The following is a 24340-nucleotide window of genomic DNA, read 5'->3' on the forward strand; positions in this document are numbered from 1 at the left end:
GCCGGTAATGGCGGACATCCGCGATCCCGCGGATGTCCGCCATTAACCCCTCAGATGCCGTGATCAATAAAGATCCCGGAATCTGCAGCATTGCGGTCACTTAATTGGATGATCGGATCACCTGCAGCGCTGCCACAGCGATCTGATCATCCAGCATGGCAGCCGGAGGTCCCCTCACCTGCCTCCGCTGTCTTCCGGGAGTCTTCTGCTCTGATCTGCCTTCCAGCAGACCAGAGCAGAAGATCACCGATAACCCTGATCAGTGCTATGTCCCATACATAGCACTGAACAGGATTAGCAATTGAATGATTGCTTTAAATAGTCCCCTATGGGGACTATTAAAGTATAAAAATAAAAGTAAAAAAAGTAAAAAAATTAAGTAAAAAAAATGCGAAAACACCAATAAAAACGTAAATTGCCACAAAATATTTTTACTACATATTTGATATCACCGCATGCGTTAATATCTGAAGTATTAAAATAAAATGTTAATGATACCGTACGGTGAACGGCGTGAACGTAAAAGAAAAAAAAAGTCCAAAATAGCTGCTTTTTTATAACGTTTTATTGAAAAAATAATAATAAAAAATGTATTAAAAGCTTTATATAAGCAAATATGGTACCAATAAAAAGTACAGATCACGGCGCAAAAAATTAGCCCTCATACCGCCGCTTATACAGAAAAATTTATAGGTCTTCAAAATAGGGGGATCTTAAACGTACTAATTTGCTTAAAAAGTTTGTGATTTTTTTTAAGCGCAACAGTAATAGAAAAGTATGCAATCATGGGTATCATTTTAATTGTATTGACCCAAAGAATAAAGAACACATGTCACTTTTACCGTAAATTGTACGGCGTAAAAACGAAACCTTCCAAAATTAGCAAAATTGCGGTTTTCTTTTTAATTTCCCCACACAAATAGTATTTTTTTGGCATACATTTTATGGTATTACAACGGACAACTGGTTGCACAAAAAACAAGCCCTCATACTAATCTGTGGAAGAAAATATAAAAGAGTTATGATTTTTTGAAGTTACAACTAATACCAGGAAAAAAAAAGAACTTCAAATACTATGGGAACCTGACCTGAATACTAGGGGGAGAGTTATCAAACCTTGCGCAAAAGAACAATGGAGCAGTTGCCCATAGCAACCAATCAGATTCCAGCTTTCAATTTCCGAGGTGTTTTTAAAAATGAAAGAAGCAACCTGATTGGTTGCTATGAAAAATTGCTCCACTCTATCTTTGCATTAGGTTTGATACATCATCCAACCCAATTTCAAATCCATTTAAGATTAAGACGAGTTAGAACCATCCATATTACAAATATGACACCCAGACGCCCTTGTGATTTACTTATATGGTCCTTTTAGTTTTGTACAATAGAACTATGAATAGTTGCTAGTGTTACATATGTTATATTTGTTAAAATGGTTATTCAGGAATAGAAAAACATGGCTTATCTCTTTCAAAAACCGCTCCCCATTTGTCTCCAGGTTGGGTGTGGTACTGCAGCTCAGTTCCATTGACATGAATGGAGTCAAGTTGTAATACCACACACAACCTGGATACAGACGTGGAGCTGTTTTTGGAAAAAAATTGCTACGTTTTTCTATTCCTGGATAACCCCTTTAAAGGGGTACTCCATTGCTCCGTGTTTGGAACAAACTTTTCCGAACGCTGGAACTGGTGTCAGGAGATGACTTCATTGCCCCATCCCCTCATGATGTCACGCCCCACCCCCTCAATGCAAGTCTATGGGAGGGGGCGTCACGTGCTCCTGGCACCGGCTCCAGTATTCGGAACGGTTTGTTCCAAATGCTGAGCAGTGGAGTACCCCTTTACACATGTATACAATATTCCAATTGTAATAAAGCCTTAGGCTTTTTTACGATTGTTTTTAATGCATCTTCTTTAGCAAAAATGTATACAAAAAGGTAAAGTATAAGAATGTGTTCATATGCTTCACATATATCTGATCTCATGGCATTCTAGCACTGCCCAACAGGAACTGAACTTCAATTTGAGTGATTCTCAGCCCATACTAATGTGAATAGACCTGTACAAATCCAATGACTCTCTACAAATTAATGATCTTCTTAGTCTGTGTCCCTTACTTTTCTGGTCTGACCACCATAGCGGTACAAAATCTACTCTACACTCCTATGACAAACACCTAACTTATTGTAATTATAGGCTCGATGGGAAAGGTATATTGCTGAACTAAGCTCCACCCCTTGCCATGCCCTTACAAAATTCTCTTAAAATAAATCTTCCATCATCATCACCCGTACTAACCTGTTGGTATAGACTTGTAGTTCATTCTCCATTTCTCTCTTATTCCTATTTTTTTTATGCAAATGAACTGTGCCGTGAAAGTGGCACATGCACATTAGTTAGGAACACCCCAAGTGCCCCAAGCCAATTCTTTTACATACACAGAAAAACACAGGAATATGGACCCATGGATCGTGAAATGGTAAACACCACTTTCATCAGTGTCACTCAGGCTACAAGTCTATAACCAACAGGTTAGTGCTGGTGATGACAGATTTCCTTTAAAACATATCTTCTGAAGACCCTGAGTTAACCCTAACTCCTTGAATTGCTCTTTAAATTTCTTTATATTTTACTGTTTTTGCCCCCTTGAATACATACATTTTAAGGTAAGCAATTATTTGTCTATTTAACAATAGTTTGAAAAAAATGTTTTACTTTGTGTCTCGTAAAATATTTTTTTGCCTAAATAGAAATTACTTTTTATAATAAAGACACTGAGTTTGTGCCTTTGTCAATATTGTGTTGATAGATTCAGGTGCATAACAATCAATGCTTTTAAATGCAAAATACAGAAAACAACAATGTGACAATGGAATGCTAATAGGTTCATTCTGCTAGTTATATGATTCATTGTGCTACTTATATGCTTCAATGTGCTACTTATATGCTTCTGTTAGAAGAAACAAACAAGCCGAAACAAAAGATGCACCTGGATCTACAAATTTCATAACACTAGGAAATGCAATGAATAAAAACTGTTAAACTTTTTAAACTACAGTAAATATTTTCCTAATGCTTTATTGGTATATTGAGGCAATCAGAACATCTAAAAGCTTTATGTAAACATCCAAGCATATAGTATTGCCGCATGTATGGATACTGCACATTGGTGCACAGATAATTATCATACAGTTGTTTATGGTTTGGGACCTTGTTATGCCCCTTCACATACTCAGAACAGGGAACTACGTACAGTTGTGAATCCGCTGTCTAGGACGGATATGCAAGTAAACAGGAGAAGTGGGGTTGGGAAAAAGCAGGGCTCAACTTTTCCCAGCCTGATGTGACAGAAAAAAGTCATACCAGTATGTTTTCATCCTCCAGAAAGGTCATACAGTCTTGATATAACTTTGGCTCATTCATTTTCCAGCTACAATGTAATGCAATTAAGTGTGTTAAATGAACTTTTATTAATAAGCCAATACATGTTTAGTTTAAAGGATGGATTCTATACTTATGAACCTTATATATTTACAAAATCCCTTAGTAACATGACATGTGATGGAGCATACAACAATTTTTTTTCTCACAGAAAAAAAACTCTATGCAAATTCAGCGACACCCAAGAGTAGAGAATATGCACACAGCAGCCTATAGGTGCCTTTTGCAGATACAACACGGATCTTTATGTTTTCTGGTATTTGGCTAAGTCATCATGAGTTGTTGGGACAATGTCTGGGCCACTTACTTCTCCTTTCTGCATACATCTTTACTGGGATTCTATCAAGTCAAATTAATGAACAACTAAGCTGCACTCACACTTGAGAAATTTGCCATTTTTTTCTGCGTTGTTTGTAAAAATTACATGCAAACTATTTTTGTGTCATTGAAAACTAGAAAGCAGTAAAAACATGGCTAAATAGGCTTTAAAGCAATGTATCACTAGAGGATTTTTTTTTGACCAATTCAAAAAAGATACTGAAAAATATTCTTTCTATTTTTTTTCTACTTGTAAATTAATTTTATTTTCTGTATATTATCATAGTGGCAGTCATCTTGCCTGATCTGCCCATGTATTCTTTTAACAGCGATTCACTGATATTCTTTATAGCATCTACTGTACATGGACCATGAGAACCTGTAGTCTGGAGATGACCAATAACCTTCTATCAGAGAGTGCTCTGGACATGCTCTGTGACCTGTGCAGAGTCACTGTCCAGGAAAGGGTGGAGAAGATGAACTGTGACCTTCACCTACTGTGAAAAGTGGATCCTGTGTCATCTCTATATACTGTATGTGTTTTCTTGTACTGTAATCCTGTGATGATAATGAATGATGATAATAACTACTGAATATTGTTTCTTACAGAACCATCTGTTAATAGGGTCAGTGGTCCTGCTAGATTTTAGGATTTTTTTGAAATGTTGATCTTTACTGTACATAGAAATCTGGAAAAGGCATAAAGCAACAATGATTAAATATGTTTAAAATAAACTATTGATTTAGATATTTTTCTAAAGATATATATATATATATATATATATATATATATATATATATATATATTCGGCAACATGTGGCCCTTCAGATGTTGGCATACTACAACTCCCAGCATGCCTGGGCAGTCTGAGCATGCTTGGAGTTGTAGTTTTGCAACATCTGGAGGGCTACAGTTTGGACACCACTACACAGTGGTCTCCAAACTGTTCTCCTCCAGCTGTTGCATAACTACAACTCCCAACATGTCCTTCGGCTGTCAGTGCATGCTGAGAGCTGTAGTTTCGCAATAACTGGAGGCACACAGGTTGGGAAACATTGTGTGGTTCCTAACTCAGTGTTTCCCAACCCGTGTGCCTCCAGCTGTTGCAAAATTATAACCAGCATGCACTGACAGACCATGCATGCTGGGAGTTGTAGTTTTGCAACAGCTAGAGGCACACAGGTTGGGAAACACTAAGTTAAGTAACAAACTCAGGATTTTGCAACCAGTGTGCCTCCAGCTCTTGCATAACTACAACCCCCAGCATGCACGGAGAGAGCCAAAGGGCATGCTGGAAGTTGCAGTAGTATTCCTCCAGCTGTTGCATAACTACAAGTCCCTGCCCTTCTGCTGTCCGTGCATGCTGGGAGTTGTAGTTGTTGCCACAGCTGAAGGCACACTGGTTGCAAAACACTAAGGGGGAGATTTATAAAAACCTGTGCAAAGGAAATGTTTTCCAGTTGCCCACATGGGTCACATGTGGGGGGTTTTTGCTGTTCAGGCACTATGGGAGGTTTGTAAATGCACATGGCACCCAACTTCAATTTCATCAAAATTCTGACTCTAATGGTGCGCCTTTTGTTCTGAGACCTGTAGTGTGCCAGCAGAGCACTTAACGTCCACATATGTTTTTTTTTTCTGAATCAAGAGAAATTGGGCTTCAAATTTTTGTGTCCATTTTCACCTATTACCCCTTGTGAAAATGAAATATTTGGGGTAACACCATCATTTTAGTGTTAAAAATCAAGTTTTCCATTTTCACGTCCAACTTCAACGCAAAGTCGTCAAACACCTGCAAGGTTCACTTTTCCCCTTGTTACGTTCCTTGAGGGGTGTGGTTTCCAAAATAGTATGCCATGTGGGGGTTATTTTGCTGTTCTGGCACCATGGGGGCTTCCTAAATGCAACATGGTCCCCAAAAACCATGACTGCAAATTATAAATTTTTAAAAATCCCACAGTTACTCTTTCCCTCTTGAGAAATGCTGTGTCCCCACTTTATGTCAGCATATGAGGTTTTCCATACTCGAGAGAAATTGAGCAGCTACAAATTTTGAGGGGCTTTTTCTCCATTTACCACTTTTAAAAATGAAAGAAATGGGGCTACAAGAACATGTTAGTGTAAAGAATGCAGATTTTGTTTTTTCTCCTCCACTTTGCAGCTATTCTTGTGAAACACCTAAAGGGTTAACACACTTTTTGAATGTCATTTTGAATACTTTGAGGGGTGTAGTTTCTATAATGGTGTCGTTTATGGGGTATTTCTCACAGAAAGGACCCTCAGATCCACTTCAAACTTAACTGGTCCCTGAAAAATTCAGATTTTGAAATTTTCATGAAAATTTTGAAAATTGCTGCTATATATGAAGCCCTCTAATGTCATCAAAAAGTAAATACATGTCAACTTTCTGATGCCAACATAAATTAGACATATTGTTTTTGAGAATCAATATAACATTTATTTGGAATATCCATTTTGTTTACAAGCAGAGAGTTTTAAAGTTAGAAAAATGCTAAATTTTCTTAACACTTTTGGGATTTTTCACCAAGAAAGGATGAAAGTAACGCCCAAAATTTAAAAGCATACGGTAAAAGCATCCCAGAGTTATTAATACATAAAGTGACAGTGGTCAGAATTGCAAAAAAGGGCTCCGTCCTTAAGGTGAAAAAAGGCTGAGTCCTTAAGGGGTTAAAGAACAAAACATAACCACACAATTTGCGGGGAAAAAAATGTAAATACAAGTATTTTACATAACATGACTGGGTAAAGGAGATGAAGAAGTTACAACTGTTCTGGTATAAATGTACATGGTGGGGGGGCAGGGGATTTATTAAACTTTCCGCTTGGTGCACATCAGTAAAAGAATGCAATTTTCTGTGCAAATCTCATCGCTTGTGCCAAAATTTTGACTTCATACTGATCTTTGGCACAAGTGTACAGAGATACCATCCTGTGCCAAATTTACTACAATTTTCGCCAGCTAGCAGGTTGATGGAAATTTATGCCAGCTCAGTGCTGTTGCACAGGCAGCTTCAAATGTGGTGTAAGCTAATGCTATTCTACACTGGGGTGGATTTACTTAGACTGGTGTATTAAAGGCCAGTCTTAGTAAGTCGCTGCAATATATTTAACTTTTACTATTAAAGAGTACCTGTCATCAAACTATATTTTCTAAACTAACTCAGATTATATTCCCTAACTAATCCTAACACCCATCCTGTCCTTAAAACACTTTTTTGAGCCTGAAAAAGCTCTGTATCATACCTTTACCTTGCTCACATTGTGTGAGCTCCCGGCAGGAGAAAGTGGGTGTTTCCCAGCAGGTGCGATGTCACTGAAGCCTGTGAGAGCTGTGCCTTGCCATACCCCGCATGCACTTCCTGAATTTGGTCTCCTGCCAGGCTAGGAGGAGATCAAACTAACTGTTTGACTTGTGGCAGGAAACAGAACAGAGCCACCTAGTGGCCTTTTTTTCAATCACATTAAAAACATATAAAGGTTGAGAATTTTAACAGCAAGTAAATAGCAAAGTGTCTTATAAGTACATAAGGAACAATATATTAAAAGTTTAGTTTGGCAACAGGTACCCTTTAAAGATAAGCTTTATATTGCAATTGACATGCAAGTGATGCGTAAGGTCAAAGGTCAGTAGTGACTTTACTTTGAGCTCTTTATTACAACTTGTAGTTATTTTTCAATGTGATTGGAAAATCAGCCATGTGGCAGCAACACAGTTCATAAATGTATACAGTCATGGCTGGAGAGTCAGTTACTATATAGACCAGACACGAGAATAAGGGTATAAAAAAATGTGATTGGAATGTAATGTGCCACTTCGCATCCATGTACCACAATTTTCCAGAGACATGCACTAAATCAGTAAAGCTGTTGAAAAAACAAACAAACGAGTTGAAAACAATCCAAAAAGAGAAAAACCTACAACATTAGCAAATCTGGGATATCAGGTGATTGCCAGACCAGACTAGTTCAAGTTTATAGAGATTTAACTCAAAATACTCTGGAAGTCATTTACAAATATTCCTTTTGTTCCAATTTCATTGTCATTTTTTTTTTTGGTCCATTTATCCCTTTATCCCTCAAAAACTTTGGTTCATCTGAAATGTGCCAAAGTGTCAAGGTTTTTAACCTTTCTATTGAAAGTGAAAAATGACAGCCTCTAAATTTGACAAAAACAGGGTGAACAATTTGGATATCAGCAAGATTGTAAAATTTTCAAAGCCACACCAACTTAAAAAAAAATGAAAGAAAAAAGAAAAGCAAACAACTAAAAGTTACTAAATGATCGGAAAAATAGGCACAAAATACATTTCCCCTGACTTTTTTTCTACAAAATGTACACAAAAATCTAAAAGTAAGTGAGGGCCTTATAGTTTGTTGTATACATAATCTCCATTCTAAATGCACAACACACTAAATCATGAAGTAGGAGGGGTATAAGAGCATATTACCATAGTACATTCCATATATGTAAACTAAATATGTGAAGTTACTGTAGGAGATAATGAGTACTGGCTAACACAGGCTAGGAACACAGGCTAGGAACACACAAGGAAACGCTTTCACTGGCACAATGGCAACAAGATCCGGCAAGGGAGTGCAGGGGAAGTGATGTGATATAGCCAGGGAGCAGGTGGAAGCCAATTAAGCTAATTGGGCCAGGCACCAATCATTGCACCACTGGCCCTTTAAGTCTCAGAGAGCTGGCGCGCGCGCGCCCTAGAGAGCGGAGCCGCACGCGCCAGCACATGACAGCAGGGGACCGGGACGGGTAAGTGACTTGGGATGCGATTCGCGAGCGGGCGCGTCCCGCTGTCCGAATCCCATCCCCGACAGCCATGTCAGTGCAGCGCTCCCGGTCAGCGGGACTGACCAGGGCGCTGCAGGGAGATAGACGCCGTGAGCGCTCCGGGGAGGAGCAGGGACCCGGAGCGCTCGGCGTAACAGTACCCCCCCCTTAGGTCTACCCCTTTTTTTGTCCGACAACTGCTTTACCTGGGACGAGGACACCGGGAGTGAATGGAGGGTTTCCTCAAAGGCAGGCAGTACAGCAGGAGTGGGAATGGGGAGGGAGGGCAGAGGGTGAAGCTTGGCACGGGGCAGTGTGTCACCAGGACGGGGGCCATGAGGAGGCACTGAGGCTTGCCTGACGGGACTGGGAGGGGGGGAGAGGCATTTCTTATGGCAAGCAGAGTCCCAGTTCTTGATCTCCCCGGTGGTCCAGTCAAGGGTGGGAGAATGAAGCCGGAGCCATGGCAGACCGAGGAGGACCTCAGAGGTACAGTTGGGAATGACGAAGAATTCAATCATTTCGTGATGGGGTCCAATACACATTAAGAGGGGTTTTGTGCGGTAACGCACGGTGCAATCCAATCTGACTCCGTTGACCGCGGAAATGTAGAGCGGCTTGACGAGACGGGTCACCGGGATGCAGAATTTATTCACCAAAGACTCCAAAATAAAATTCCCAGAGGCACCAGAGTCCAAGCAGGCCACGGCTGAGAGGGAGGAGTTGACAGAAGGAGAGATCCGCACGGGCACCGTGAGACGTGGAGAAGCAGATTTTGAACCAAGAGACGCCACACCCACGTGAGCTGGGTGCGTGCGTTTCCTAGACGTGGAGGACGAATAGGGCAATCCACCAAGAAATGCTCGGTACTGGCACAGTACAGACAAAGATTTTCTTCCCTACGGCGATTCCTCTCTTCCTGGGTCAGGCGAGACCGATCCACTTGCATGGCCTCCTCGGCGGGAGGCCCAGGCGTAGATTGCAAAGGATACTGTGGGAGAGGTGCCCAGAGATCTAAGTCTTTTTCCTGGAGGAGCTCCTGATGTATCTCAGAAAAACGCATGTCAATGCATGTGGCCAAATGGATAAGTTCTTGCAGGTTGGCAGGAATCTCTCGTGCGGCCAGCACATCCTTGATGCTACTGGATAGGCCTTTTTTAAAGGTCGCGCAGAGAGCCTCGTTATTCCATGATAATTCGGAAGCAAGAGTACGAAATTGGATGGCGTACTCGCCCACTGAAGAATTACCCTGGACCAGGTTCAGCAGGGCAGTCTCGGCAGAAGAAGCTCGGGCTGGTTCCTCGAAGACACTACGGACTTCAGCGAAGAAGGACTGGACTGTGGCTGTGGCAGGATCATTGCGGTCCCAAAGCGGTGTGGCCCAAGACAAGGCATTTCCTGAAAGAAGGCTCACTACGAACGCCACCTTAGACAGTTCTGTAGGAAACAAGTCCGACAACATCTCCATATGCAGGGAACATTGAGACAAAAATCCACGGCAGAGTCTAGAGTCCCCATCAAATTTGTCCGGCAGGGACAAGCGGAGGCTAGGAGCGGCCACTCGCTGCGGAGGAGGTGCAGGAGCTGGCGGAGGAGATGGTTGCTGCTGTAGCAGAGGCAGAAGTTGCTGTAACATGGCGGTCAACTGCGACAGCTGCTGTCCTCGTTGGGCAATCTGCTGCGATTGCTGAGCGACCACCGTGGGAAGGTCAGCGAGACTTGGCAGCGGCACCTCAGCGGGATCCATGGCCAGATCTACTGTCACGATTCGGCTGGCTGGAGGTGGATCCTCTGTGCCAGAGAGGGATTGGCGTGGACCGTGTTGGTGGACCGGTTCTAAGTTGCTACTGGTATTCACCAGAGCCCGCCGCAAAGCGGGATGGTCTTGCAGCGGCGGTAGCAACCAGGTCGTATCCACCAGCAACGGCTCAACCTCTCTGACTGCTGAAGATAGGCGCGGTACAAGGGAGTAGACAAGAGCAAGGTCGGACGTAGCAGAAGGTCAGGGCAGGCAGCAAGGATCGTAGTCAGGGGCAACGGCAGGAGGTCTGGAACACAGGCTAGGAACACACAAGGAAACGCTTTCACTGGCACAATGGCAACAAGATCCGGCAAGGGAGTGCAGGGGAAGTGATGTGATATAGCCAGGGAGCAGGTGGAAGCCAATTAAGCTAATTGGGCCAGGCACCAATCATTGGTGCACTGGCCCTTTAAGTCTCAGAGAGCTGGCGCGCGCGCGCCCTAGAGAGCGGAGCCGCGCGCGCCAGCACATGACAGCAGGGGACCGGGACGGGTAAGTGACTTGGGATGCGATTCCCGAGCGGACGCGTCCCGCTGTGCGAATCGCATCCCCGACGGCCATGTCAGTGCAGCGCTCCCGGTCAGCGGGACTGACCGGGGCGCTGCAGGGAGAGAGACGCTGTGAGCGCTCCGGGGAGGAGCAGGGACCCGGAGCGCTTGGCGTAACAAGAAGTAACCATATGTTTGCTTCTCTAAGGCACTAATTCTTGGTTTAGTGCAGAATTTCCACACAAAATGTCACTAAACACTTGAAGTACATTATGTTTAATGGGTATTCCGCAGTCCCATTCACACATTGAAGTTTTGCTGCAGAAATTCCACCACAAAATTCTGAGCGGAATCCCATTGAACTTAATGGGGCTTTGAATTTTGGAAGAATTCTGTGTTTTTAACGCAGAGAAATGCTGCTTAAAATCCACTGAAATTCCACAAAACTTCCTAAATTCTGAAGGAAGTTTTCCAGAACAGAATGAGCAGAATAGAAGAATTTTTTTCATGTGAACATAGCTTTACTGTTTCTTGCACCATCCTCTTCTTCCTTCAGTCCTGTTTTTATTATGTGTTCAATATACAAATTAAATAAGTATGTTGATAGTTTTGAACATTTAAAAGAAGAAAAAGAGGGGACTTCATGGGACAAGTTATAGAACAAGATGATTGAAATTTACTAAAAATGTCTAAATCTTACACAATGCCAACTTAGGGCTCACTCACACTGCTGTTGTGGTCTGGCGCAGTCTGTTGGGAGGACGAGAGTTAAGTGGAGAAAAAAATAGTACATGTCCTATGTTTTTTCTCTGGTAAAATGCCAGATCCCCAAGTGACCCCATTCAATTCAACGGGATCCTTCAAGACCAGGTGGTGTCAGTTGTGCTCCAACCAGTTCTGGGTCCGTTCAGCACACAAAAAAGAAACAAATGGACGCTGAACAAAATGAAGTGTTAATTTAGCCTTAGACAGTTTAGTCTAGTATAAATTAAGACTCTGTTGAATTGGCTTAATGAGAAATTGACTTTCTTAATGGAGATAAATCATGCCAAAAAACTAAGTTTCAGATCATGAGGGGTTTGACCTCTGGGAACCTCGTGAGCTCTAAACAGGAACCTGGTTCTCCCCAGGGAAGGGGGCATGTCGACCCCTGCATGAAGCGGCAGCCGGCGCACACCCTCCATGTATCTCTATGGGAGAGCCATTCAGCAATCCCCGGCTTTCCCATAGAGTTACATTTTGGGGGTGTCAGCCACTGCTTTGTCCGAAGGGTCGACATGCTCCGTTCCCGGGGAGAGTCGGGGTCCCATGCAGGAGATAGGGGGGGGGGGGCAGTAGTCCATTGGATAGGGGATACGTTTTTCAGCATGATACTTCTCCTTCAACTAAATTCAAAGAAAAGTAAATGTAAACCGATTTGTAGATATCCCCTAGATCAGTGTTTCACAATCACAGTACCTCCTAGCATGCCCGGACATACTTTTTTGCAACAGCTGGAGGCACCCTGTCCAAAATCTCCATGTTGAGTGTATATTCATAGAAAACTGTGTTATCCTGATACTGCACATACGCTTTTTTTCTCAGACTTTCCAAATGAACAGTGTTGGATCAGGAATACAATAATAGGGTTCTCTTAGTGAATTAAAGGGGTTATCCAGCATAAGGTGATTTTAGTACGTACCTGGCAGACAGTAATGGTCATGCTTAGGAAGGATGTGCGCTTGTCTTGAGATAAATGGCTTTGCTGTGAGATTACCATAACACTGTGGCTAGCTTTCTGTGATCTTGTATTTCCTGTTTTCAGTTTTCTTGTTTGCCTACAAATCCCATGATACCATTTTCCTCCTTCCCACACATCAGCCACCCCACCAATTTAAACTAAATGAGCTGCAGAGCTGTGATTTTCAGTCAGGATGCCTACAGCTGTTGCATTAGTTGCAGATTGCTCTCTCCGCCTATTGAAGCAGACAGGCTCCCTGTCATCAGCTGACTAGTGAGTCAGGTCTTGACCGCATTGCAAGCTGGGAAAAATTCCGAGACAGCAGTCATTTTGTATGCTGGTAAAAATAAATATTGGGATGAAAATCACATAAGAATTGTGAGAAAACCGTCACACACAGGTAAAGACACTATATTATGAACTACACTAACTTTACAGCCCATGTAGCATAGTCAAATAAAAAAAATTCCCGGAATACCCCTTTAACTCAGAGTGATCACAGTATATTAGAAATAGATTTCATATTAATTATTCACAAAATAGTATGACTGCTTTAAGGTATTATACTACAGCAAACTATTGTTTTTAGTTATTACATAATTACATAGTTCATAATGTTGAAAAAAGACCAGAGTCCATCAAGTTCAACCTATAACTCTAATGAGTCCCTACTGAGTTGATCCAGAGGAAGGCAAAAATCCCTCATACTAGAGGTGAAAATTCCTTCCCGACTCCAAATATGGCATCAGAATAAATCCCTGGATCAACGTTCTGTCCCTATAAATCTAGCATATATAACCAGCAATGTTATTATTCTCCAAAAATGCATCCAGACCCTTTTTTGAACTCTTTTACAGAGTTCACCATAACCACCTCCTCCGGGAGAGAATTCCACAGTCTCACTGCTCTTACAGTAAAGAACCGTAAAGGACTTAGAGGATGCCCCCTTGTTATAGATACAGTCCTGGGTATAAATAGATCATGGGAGAGATCTCTGTACTGTCCCCTGATATATTTATACATAGTTATTAGGTCTCCCCTAAGCCTTCTTTTTTCCAAACTAAATAACTCCAATTCTGATAATCTTTCTGGGTACTGTAGTCCTCCCATTCCCCGTATTACCCTGGTTGCTCGTCTTTGAACCCTCTCCAGCTCCACTATATCTCCACTATATCTTTCCAGTATTCTATGTGTGGTCTGACTAGGGATTTGTACAGCAGTAGAATTATTTCCTTGTCGTGGGCATCTATGCCCCTATTGATGCACCCCATGATTTTATTTGCCTTGGCAGCAGCTGCCTGAAACTGGTCACTACAGCTAAATTTACTATTAACTAAGAATCCTTAGTCCTTTTCCATGTCAGTCGTCCCCAGTGTGCTCCCATTTAATATATAATCTCAGCCCGGATTTTTCTTCCCCATGTGCATTACCTTACATTTATCAGTGTTGAACCTCATCTGCCACTTCCCAGCCCAAACCTCCAACCTATCCAGATCCATTCGTAACAGTGCACTGTCTTCTATAGTGTTTACCGCTTTACAGAGTTTAGTATCATCTGCAAAGATTGCTACTTTACTATTCAACCCCTCTACAAGGTCATTAATGAATATATTAAATAGGACAGGACCCAGTGGACTAGTGGTACCCCAGTAGTAACAGTCACCCAATCAAAATAAGTGCCATTATTAACCACCCTTTGTTTCCTATCACTGAGCAGTTACTTACCCTCTTACACACATTCTCCTCCAGCCCAATCGTTCTCATTTTATGCATCAACCTTTTGTGTGGCACAGTATCAAATGCTTTGGAAAAATCCAGATATACCACCTCCAGTGAATGCCCTTGGTCAAGACTGGAGCTCACCTCCTCATAAAAGCTGATCAGGTTAGTTTGACAGGACTGATCCCTCACAAAGCCATGCTGATATGGGGTCATACATTTATCTTTATCAAGATACTCCAAAATAGCATCCCTTAGAAAACCATCAAACAATTTACATACAACATAGGTTAAACTAACAGGCCTATAATTCCCGGGGTCACCTTATGACCCCGTTTTAAATATTGGCACAACATTTGCCATGCGCCAGTCCTGGGGAACAGTCCCTGGCACTGGTGTCGCGGCGGTGGTGGTCGCCACCCAGTGCTACGCCATTTTATGCTAGGGACCCATTCTAAATACGTGGCCTTGACGTGGCGAGTGGGCTTGTACTTTTTGATCAAAAATGTATACTAACAACCTGTTAGTTTTTGATATTATGCTGAGAAACAATCAGATCATTATACAAGATTGTAGATGTGTGCCATGTCTGTTTTCTACCCGAATTCACATAGTATTTATAGTATTCATGGGACCTCATATTTTTTCAGTAAAACACATGTGGATAATCTTTTTATGCTCTTTGACTTTCTAAAATATGTGGAGTAATCTTGTAATTTTGTGGTGTAATCTTTTTTTATCTTTCAGCTCACATAATACCTTGTAAAGCCAGTGCACCAATAGCCAACCCAACCCCCTACCATACCATTATCAGTGATATAGTGTGTGTCATCCTCCAGCACATTTCCTGCCTGTTCAGTCCAGTGCACTTATTTCAGCACAATGCTATGGCATATTAAAGGGGACTGGAGAAGTCAGTGAAAGGAAGTATATGTGTGAGTACTGCTGGCAAAAAGTGAATGTTGTGGTCATGCCCCCTGAAATGTGGAAAATGAAAAATTTCTGTGGACCATAGAGGGGGGCTCTCATAAGATTAATAAAAGCAGAAAGATCACTAAAACCACATTTAACCACAATAATGGTTTAATGTAGCCAAACCATGTAGGCTTTTCACATTCTTTTGAAAGTGTAGGTACATTTTAAAGTACAATATTGTAAGACATAAAACCCACTGTCCAGAGAGTTCTGTGTATATATTTAGAAATAAGAACCATAGAAAGAAATCTTAGCTGCCTGTAGGTGTGATGTATTGGACTTCCCTTTGACTTTACCCTTGCAATAATTTGCAGTGAATATTCTCATCAATATGCAATATCTGTTCTTTATAAATATCAAATGTTAGAGTTAAATGGCCAATAAGTGAGAAAAGGCCAAAGTAAATGTCTTTTGACATTTAATGTGAACAGTTACCTTGAAAATATGTTTATAAATGTACATATTTATTAGAGTAAAACCTTTTTGAAGCAGCAATAGTGACTTTTGTCAAGATATAAATGCAATCCAGCTGTGCTACAATGTATCTTTTTTGTAAATAAAGTGTCTGAATATCTGTGTTGTTGACACTTGACATCTCAGTATAAACATATACCACAGTACATAAACCTGTATTTACTCTCTTAAAGACACATTTCATTTTGCATCTAGGACACAGGCAATTCTCTTTATTTTTTGCATCACCCATTGTACTTTGTAATGACACCTTAACTTTTACCATAAAATGTATGGCAAAAAAAGTATATTATTTGTGGGGGTTATTAAAAAGAAAACCAAAATTTAGCAAGTGTATTTATACGGAGTGCACATTGCGGTAAAAATGACACATACATTTTATTCTGTTCATTTAATACAGGGGTGTCAAACTCAAATTCATCGGGGGCCTCATCAGCAGTTTGGTCACCCTCAAAGGGCCGGTTGTATCTGTTGGACCCCTCCCCCCCCCCACATACCGTATATGCCGGCGTATAAGACGACTGGGTGTATAAGATGACCCCCAACTTTTACAGTTAAAATGTACAGTTTGGGATATACTCGCCATATAAGACTACTCCTCCTACCGCAATGTACAGTACCTTGTAGTTCCCCCACATTAGGTGGGTAGCATGTTCCCCCACATTAGTGGGCAGCATGTTCCCCCACATTAGGTTGGCAGTATAGTTCCCCCCACATTAGGTAGGCAGTATAGTTCCCCCCACATTAGGTAGGCAGTATAGTTCCCCCCACATTAGGTAGGCGGTATAGTTCCCCCCACATTAGGTAGGCAGCATGTTCCCCCACATTAGTTGGCAGCATGTTCCCCCACATTAGTTGGCAGTATAGTTCCCCCCAAATTAGGTTGGCAGTATAGTTCCCCCCACATTAGGTAGGCAGTATAGTCCCCCCCAACATTAGGTAGGCAGCATGTTCCCCCACATTAGTTGCCAGCATGTTCCCCCACATTAGTTGGCAGTATAGTACCCCACACATTAGGTTGACAGTGTATGGCTGGAGGCTGTATGTCTGTGTGCTGCCCCCACTGTGATCCGGTCACCGCTCCTCCGGCCCGGAGTCACATCTACTGCTATGGCCTATGGACCATAGCAGTAGGTGCCAGGAGCGGTCGAGCGATGACCGGAACGCTGAAGAAGATAACACGCCGACGGTCACTTACCAGGGCCTGCGCGCATCCTCCTGCGATGATCCTGCCATCGTACTGTTCCTCCCGCGTCTCTATGGTTGTACGCACGGGACGTCACTGATGTACAACCATAGAGGCGGAGGACCAGGGGGACCGAAGAAAAAAACGAGATTAAAGGTGAAGGCTGGCGGCGGGCCACATGACGAGGTCTGGCGGGCCCGTGGGCCAGGTGTTTGACACCCCTGATTTAATATGTTAAAATGATACTCATGTTTACATACTTTCCTGTTATTGTACTGCTTTAAAAAAATAAAAAAATAAAAACATCTTACATTTTTTTTAACAAAGTAAGTATGTTTAAAGTTGCCCTTTCCTGACCCCTTGATTATTTTTTATTCCATTTTTTCTGGGCTGTGATGTGACCACAAATCAGCAATGTTGGACTTAGTTTCTCTTTTAAGTTTACGCCGTTCATCATGCAGAAAATCGCTTATGTCTGCCATTAGCGGTGAGGTCCCAGCTGCTGGTAGCAGTGGGGACCAGCCGTCTATGTAATAAGAACAAATCCTGCACTCGCTTAAGATGTAAATGAATATCCTGTTGCGTCAAGCATCAGGGCATCATGACTTTTACATTTACATCCAATGTCGTTAAATGGAACAGAAACAGTGCAAACCATGCTTTCTGTTTGTCATTATTGTCTGTCAATGAATCTCCACAAGGTAATTTTTTTCAAATCAACAAAAAAAGTGTGCTTTTATTAGAAGGGTACTCCACTGAAAACATCTTATCCCTTTCCAAATGATAGGGGATAAGAATTTTAACTGCAGGGGACCCTGCTGCTGGGGATCCCCACAATCTCTGCTGTGGCACCCGTCATTCGGTGCACGGAGCAAACTACACTCTGTGCCTGATGACTGGCGATGCCAGCCGCCACACCCCCTCCATTCACGTCTACGGGAAGAGGCGTGATGGCTAGTATATAGCTGTCATGCCCCCTCCCATAGACATGAATGGAGAGGGCGTGGCGTGATGTCACGAACGTGGAAGCTGCAAACTTCTGTGTTCCTGAAGCCAGCCTGGAGATCACAGGGGTCCCCAGCAGCGGGACCTCTGAGATCTAAAATCTTATCCCCTATCCTTAGGATAGGGGATATGATGCTTTCAGCGGAGTACCCCTTAAGCACACAAAGCAAAAGCTGGGATCATATGGTGCAGTTTTTTATTAATTTTGTTTAGTATAAAAACACACACAAATATTACATTGTTTATCGGATGCCACAGATTGTTCCATAATCTCCTGCAGAAGCAGAGATTTTTGTGCTTCTAAGGAGAATATGCAATATGGTGTGTAATACCTTAATAATGCTGTATGGTTCCCCATGTCACAAGAAAAAGGAGTCAGTTATCTAATGTTGCCTTATATTTCTTCTCTTTTTATTGGAACCAATGCCATTAGTTTGATTTCATATAACAAAGGACCAAAAATGCAATGCAGGAAATCAGCTTAGTATCTGTATTGTAAAGTTTTTATCTTGTGGACTGCAGAGTTTTTCTATTTATGATTCAACTATCCTGAAAGACTACTACCAGAGATGAGCGAATCAAATCTGACGAATCCAAATTTCCACTCGATTAGAAATAACAAATTTCATCATTCATTCCATTTTGTTATTTCTCTAAGGCTAAGATTCCACTGAGTTTTTTGCAGTATAAGATTGTATTTAACGACATTTTTATTTTCTATAACAACATTTTTATTAATTTTTAAACAGGGACCAATTTATATGGCGGCAGGGACCTAAAAATGTAGCCGACAATAATAAAAATGTATAAAGGGGCTGTTTAAATGTAAAAATTATATATATATTTTTTAGAATTAATGTTGTTAAACTTTTTATTAGTAATATATTTTAATAATGTGTTTTATAAAGTGTGTGTTTAAACTTTTTTCACATTTTTTTCTTTATTTTTAATTTTTTTTTTAGGTAGTACTACTACTCCCAGCATGGAACAGACTTTTCCATAATGGGAGTAATACTACCTGTACTGATAGACAGTAATACTACCTGTACTGATAGACAGATCGCCCCGGGGTCTGACACCCATTGCGATCCTCCTATATAATGTAAAGATGCAGGTGGCTGGCTGCTCTTCTGCGCGATCCTGCACTATGTTCTGCAATGTAAAGTTCTTCACATCACAGATTCATAGTTCCTAAAGAGAGCTGTGGTAAGCCAAATGGTTCCAGCCAATCACAACTCTCTGCAGGAAATATGAATAATAGGTATATTTATATATATATATATATTGCATATTGATATATATATATATATATTTATTTATTTATATATACGACAGTGCAGGGGACCAGAAAAGAGCGGCCGTGCCCCGCATCTATACATTATACAGGACGATCGCAGTGGATGTCAGGAGTGACACCCGCTGGGATCTGTCCTTAATTGCAGGTACTACTGCTCCCAACATGGAGCACACTCAGCTCAATGCTGGGAGCTGTAGTACCTGCATTAACGGACAGATCGCAGCGAGTGTCACTTCTGACACCTGGTCTGATCTGTCTATTAATGCAGGTACTACAGCTCCCAGCATGGAGCTCAGTGTGCTTCATGTTGGGAGCAGTAGTACTTGCAGTTAAAGCGCAACTGTCACAGATTTTAACCCCCATAAACTAGCCCCAGCATAACAAAGTTGTTAGAAATTACAGTTCAAGCATACCTTTTGCTGCTTTCTAACAGCTTTAATCGAGCTAAAAAATGCTTTTTATGAAAGTCAGCAACAGTTGGATATAGGGGATATTTTTTGGGCCCGATTAAAGCTGTTAGAAAGCAGCAAAAGGTATTATATAGGATGAGTATGTCATCGCTGGGACCGCTGTGTAAGTGACACACAGGTCCCAATGCATAGGCCCCTTATTCTTATAAGTGGGTGGCAAGTTTTCTACTGTAAAATAATAAACAGTGTCCGTTCTCCTGTTCACAGAGGTTATGCGATGCGGGCTGCATAGCATGCGATCGCTCCCCATGGGCAGCATAATACAGTAATGGAATGAGCTGGCCACGTGCATCGCATCACCGCTGTGCACTCTAGGAAGACAGGAGAATGGGCGGCTCATTCTGCTACTGCATTAAGCCATGCATAGGGCCTTAGGGACCAGGCGCTTGCTGTGGCCACCAGCATCGCATCACTGCTGGGCACAGGATAATGGGACACTGTTTATGTGCCACCCGCATATAAGAAGAATAAGGGGCCTATATGCTGGGACCTGTGTGTCAATCACACAGCGGTCCCAGTGCTGACATACAGGGGATATCCGACTGTTGCTGACTTTATAAAAAAAAAACATTTTTTTAAACCTGATTAAAGCTGCTAGAAAGCAACAAAAGTTATGCTTGAAATGTAATTTTAACAACTTTGTCATCCTAGGGTTAGTTTATGGGGGTTAAAATCCATGACAGTTGCGCTTTAAGGAAAGATTCTGACACCCGCTTCTGACACCCGTTGCGATCCTCCTGTATAATGTATAGCTCTTCTATGGTCCCCTGCACTGACGTATATATACATCTATCCATATTTCCAACAGAGAGTTGTGATTGGCTGGAAATATGAATCTGTGATGTGAAGAATTTCACATCGCAGAACATAGTGAAGGATCGCGCAGAAGAGCGGCCAGCCACCTTCATCTATACATTATATAGGAGGATCACAACGGGTGTCAGACCCTGGGGCAATCTGTCTCTACAGTCTGTTCCATGCTGGGAGTAGTAGTACTACCTTAAAAATGTAAAAAATAAAGAAAAAAAAAGTTAAAAAGTTAAAAACACACACTCTTTATTATATCGATTCACCGTGAATTTATTCGGATTAAATCACTTTTTTTTTTAAATTCGGCGAATCAGCCGAATCAAATTTTTCTAAAATTAGCTCATCTCTAACTACTACTTCCATTGGCTCTTGCCATCTTATGATAAGTTGCCATTTTATTATTATTACTGACATTGATTCACAACTGCTGACTGATCTCTCTAAACCGCCCTAACTTAAATCCTGGGATATCTGTGTACTGGAGTCATTGTTGGGACCCTCTAGAGGCAACTTAAGGTGAAGCTTGGTTCTTCAGTCAGGTGACATTGCAGCAAAATATACATGTTTTTGCAGAAGAATATAATTTTACCCTAATATACTGTAGCAATATTTTGGACTGAAACATTAGCAGCTATAATTCTACAGGGAGTGCCATATATATGGACACACCTTAATAAAATGGGAATGGTTGGGGATATTAACTTCCTGTTTGTGGCACATTAGTATATGTGAGGGGGGAAACTTTTCAAGATGGGTGGTGACCATGACGGCCATTTTGAAGTCGGCCATTTTGAATCCAACTTTTGTTTTTTCAATAGGAAGAGGGTCATGTGACACATCAATCTTATTGGGAATTTCACAAGAAAAACAATGATGTGCTTGGTTTTAACGTAACTTTATTCTTTCATTAGTTATTTACAAGTTGCTGACCACTTATAAAATGTGTTCAATGTGCTGCCCATTGTGTTGGATTGTCAATGCAACCCTCTTCTCCCACTCTTCATACACTGATAGCAACACCGCAGGAGAAATGCTAGCACAGGCGAGCAAAAATTCCCACAGATATACCCTAAAATCTAATAAAAAGTCTTCACAGTAGAGAATAAGCTTTTTATTCCTTATTAAAGCCTATAGAATGGAATATCCTAAAAGTTTTTGTATATATAAAGTGTCCTAATACTTTTGTTCATGTAGAATATATGCATCTAGATCCTGGCTGATGTTTAGTGTCCACTCATATTCCTTCAATATTTGTTCTCCAATTGTATTTTGTTATCAATAAAGCCCCAAACATTTGTGAAATATAAAAAAAAAAAAAAAAGTCAAATCTGGATGTAAGTGACTTACAATGAAAGTGTATTCTGTTTACTAGCAATAGTGTTTATCATGAAACCACAGTATTATCTTTGGATTAAAATATTCGATATCTGCTTTAACTTGTACTTCCTAAGCGGATTCCATACATTTTTCTCCTAATTTATATCCAATTTTTATCATACTGACATTTAGGAAAACAGCAAATCTTGTGTGTGAAAACCCTTTAAGTGACAACATCTACATTATATAGGCATCTATTCAAATGTCTAGCAGACATTTGTGGGTGTTATCTCACACTAGAAATCTGTTAGATATCCTAAATTGGTTTTCTAAAAACCTATAAAGAGAATTAAAAACAAGTTTTGTCTCCTAAAAACTGGATTTATTCAAATGTTAATCTCCTGTAACTATTTCTTGTCAGGAACATATTTATGAATAAACAGCAATTCTAATATTCCAAATAATTGTCTCTACTGGTAGATTACTCAATTTTTTTTATTATAGAGGGTTTATACTAATACCTATGATTTGGTAGCCAATGCAGTAATAATACAAAGTGACTGTTAGACTTTATGAATATTATTGTAATATGACTTTCTACTGCTTACTTGTAAAGAGTGGTTATATGGCAACAACAGACTTATGTGAGCCAACACTTTTGTGTTTCGGTGCTAGATAGGTCAAATAAGTAATGAGTACACATTTAGGTTAAAAAGCCCTATAAAGCCATATATTTGGGAAGGGACCCCTTCATTCATGTCTATGGGAAGGGGTGTGACGGCTAGTACGTAGCCATCATGCCTCCTCCCATAGACATGAATGGAGGGGGCGTGGCGGCTGTAGTCGCCAATCATCTGGCACGGGGTGACTAGGGTGTAGTAGTGGAGACTGCGGGGGTCCCCAGTGGCAGGACCCCCACAATTAGGGGATGAGATCTGGCGGAGTTGCAGTATGGAAACCTATCCAACTTAAGGTTTCATGCACATGACCATGTTATAGCTATAGGAGTTAAGAATGAGACCGTTTTACTTTATTAGGCAAAATATGATAAGCTTCTCTATGGAACGGTGTTGCTGGCAAATCAATATAAAATTTTGGTACCCTTTTGCTGCTACACATCCAATTGCGTTTCATGCATGTTTCCTGTGTTTTCGGCCACACAGTTTATTTTACATGGTTCATATAATGCAAAAATATCAACATATTACGTAGCATTCATTGACTAGCACTTTTGCCTGCAGTACTGGGGTCCTAGATTTAAAAAAAGATTAAGATGAGTAGGTCTTTCAATATATATTTTGGTTGATTCTGCTTAAAAGACCTGTAGCCAACCCGTCCAAAAAAATGAAATTCATTATTAAATTGCTTAAGACGTCCTGACTACACTTCTTTTTACGGTTTTATGATACGCCCTTTTGTTCCTCAGATATGTATGTTTATAGTTCGTCTTACAATTCAGGAAATCAGTCAAAAGGTCAAAAACTTAATTTGAATAATTACCCAGGAGGGCTGCAGTGGACCTTCTTCTCTATCTCTTCTGCTCTTAACCTTGTTGTGTGTGGGCGCACAACCAACTTTGGTAAGCGGCTTGGGAATTACCGTCCCCTACCCCCACCTGCAAGATCTACTGATCCCGCACATGAGGCGCCTTCCTCCCTCTCTCTTAATTTGAATAATGTGAGTTAATAATGTGAGTGTTCAGGTGATGGGCGGGATTATAGAGTCAGAGGGTTTGAATGTTTTACATTGAGGGGCATGAATGCCTATTCCACCCCCAGCCCATAAGATAATATTTACTCCCATTATTAAAATAAGTTCCCTCCCATCTGACTGATTCCCTTATTTGTTAGACAAACTATAAACCCACCTATCTCAGGACGGGTAAAAAAAAAAAAGGTGTGTGATCAGGACAGCCTAAGCTATTTATTGATAATGCTATCACATTTTTGAAGGGTTGGCCACAGGTTCTCTTTAAATCGGCGAATAAATTAATTTCAGATTTGACTGCTGATTCAGATTTAGCCATACAGAGCATCCAGGCCAGTGAATATAGGCATCCAGGAAATGCATAACCTAGCCACTTACCCTCTTGGGCCCAAGAACAATAAACAGCAATGCATAGATCATTACTGTGTACTGTAGAGGAGAAGAGATTTTTATCAAACTGATGGGTTCTCTGCTCTTCTTTAAACATACTTTAGTGCCCTATGCTAGGGCACCATAAAAAACTATGTACTGAACAGGACGCACACACCATATCCCTCTTGCTCAGTGAAAATGTATTGAGCCAGATGAAAAGCACATGAAGCAACAAATGTAAGAGTGTAACTGGTATACAGCATCGCAACTTACCTTTCTATGGCACACAGCTCACTAGGCTAAGTAGGTCTCTCCCCTCAGCAAGCACATGAGCAGGGACTCCTGTTTTTGGCAGGAGTCCCTGCTGCTCTATTGAATTTGCCTTACATAAATCCTAAAATATTTAGGTTTGGACTAATCTAAATTTTTG

General features: G+C 41.2%; 1 protein-coding gene across 3 annotated transcripts in view; it reads right to left on the reverse strand.

Annotated features, from left to right (window-relative positions):
• The window catches only part of TENM1 (teneurin transmembrane protein 1), an 876412-nt gene that overhangs the window by 728433 nt on the left and 123639 nt on the right, over positions 1–24340 (reverse strand). The gene's annotated exons all lie outside the window — the stretch shown is intronic.

Source organism: Hyla sarda, chromosome 9 (assembly GCF_029499605.1).
Source record: "Hyla sarda isolate aHylSar1 chromosome 9, aHylSar1.hap1, whole genome shotgun sequence".
In the NCBI taxonomy this organism is placed as follows: domain Eukaryota; kingdom Metazoa; phylum Chordata; class Amphibia; order Anura; family Hylidae; genus Hyla; species Hyla sarda.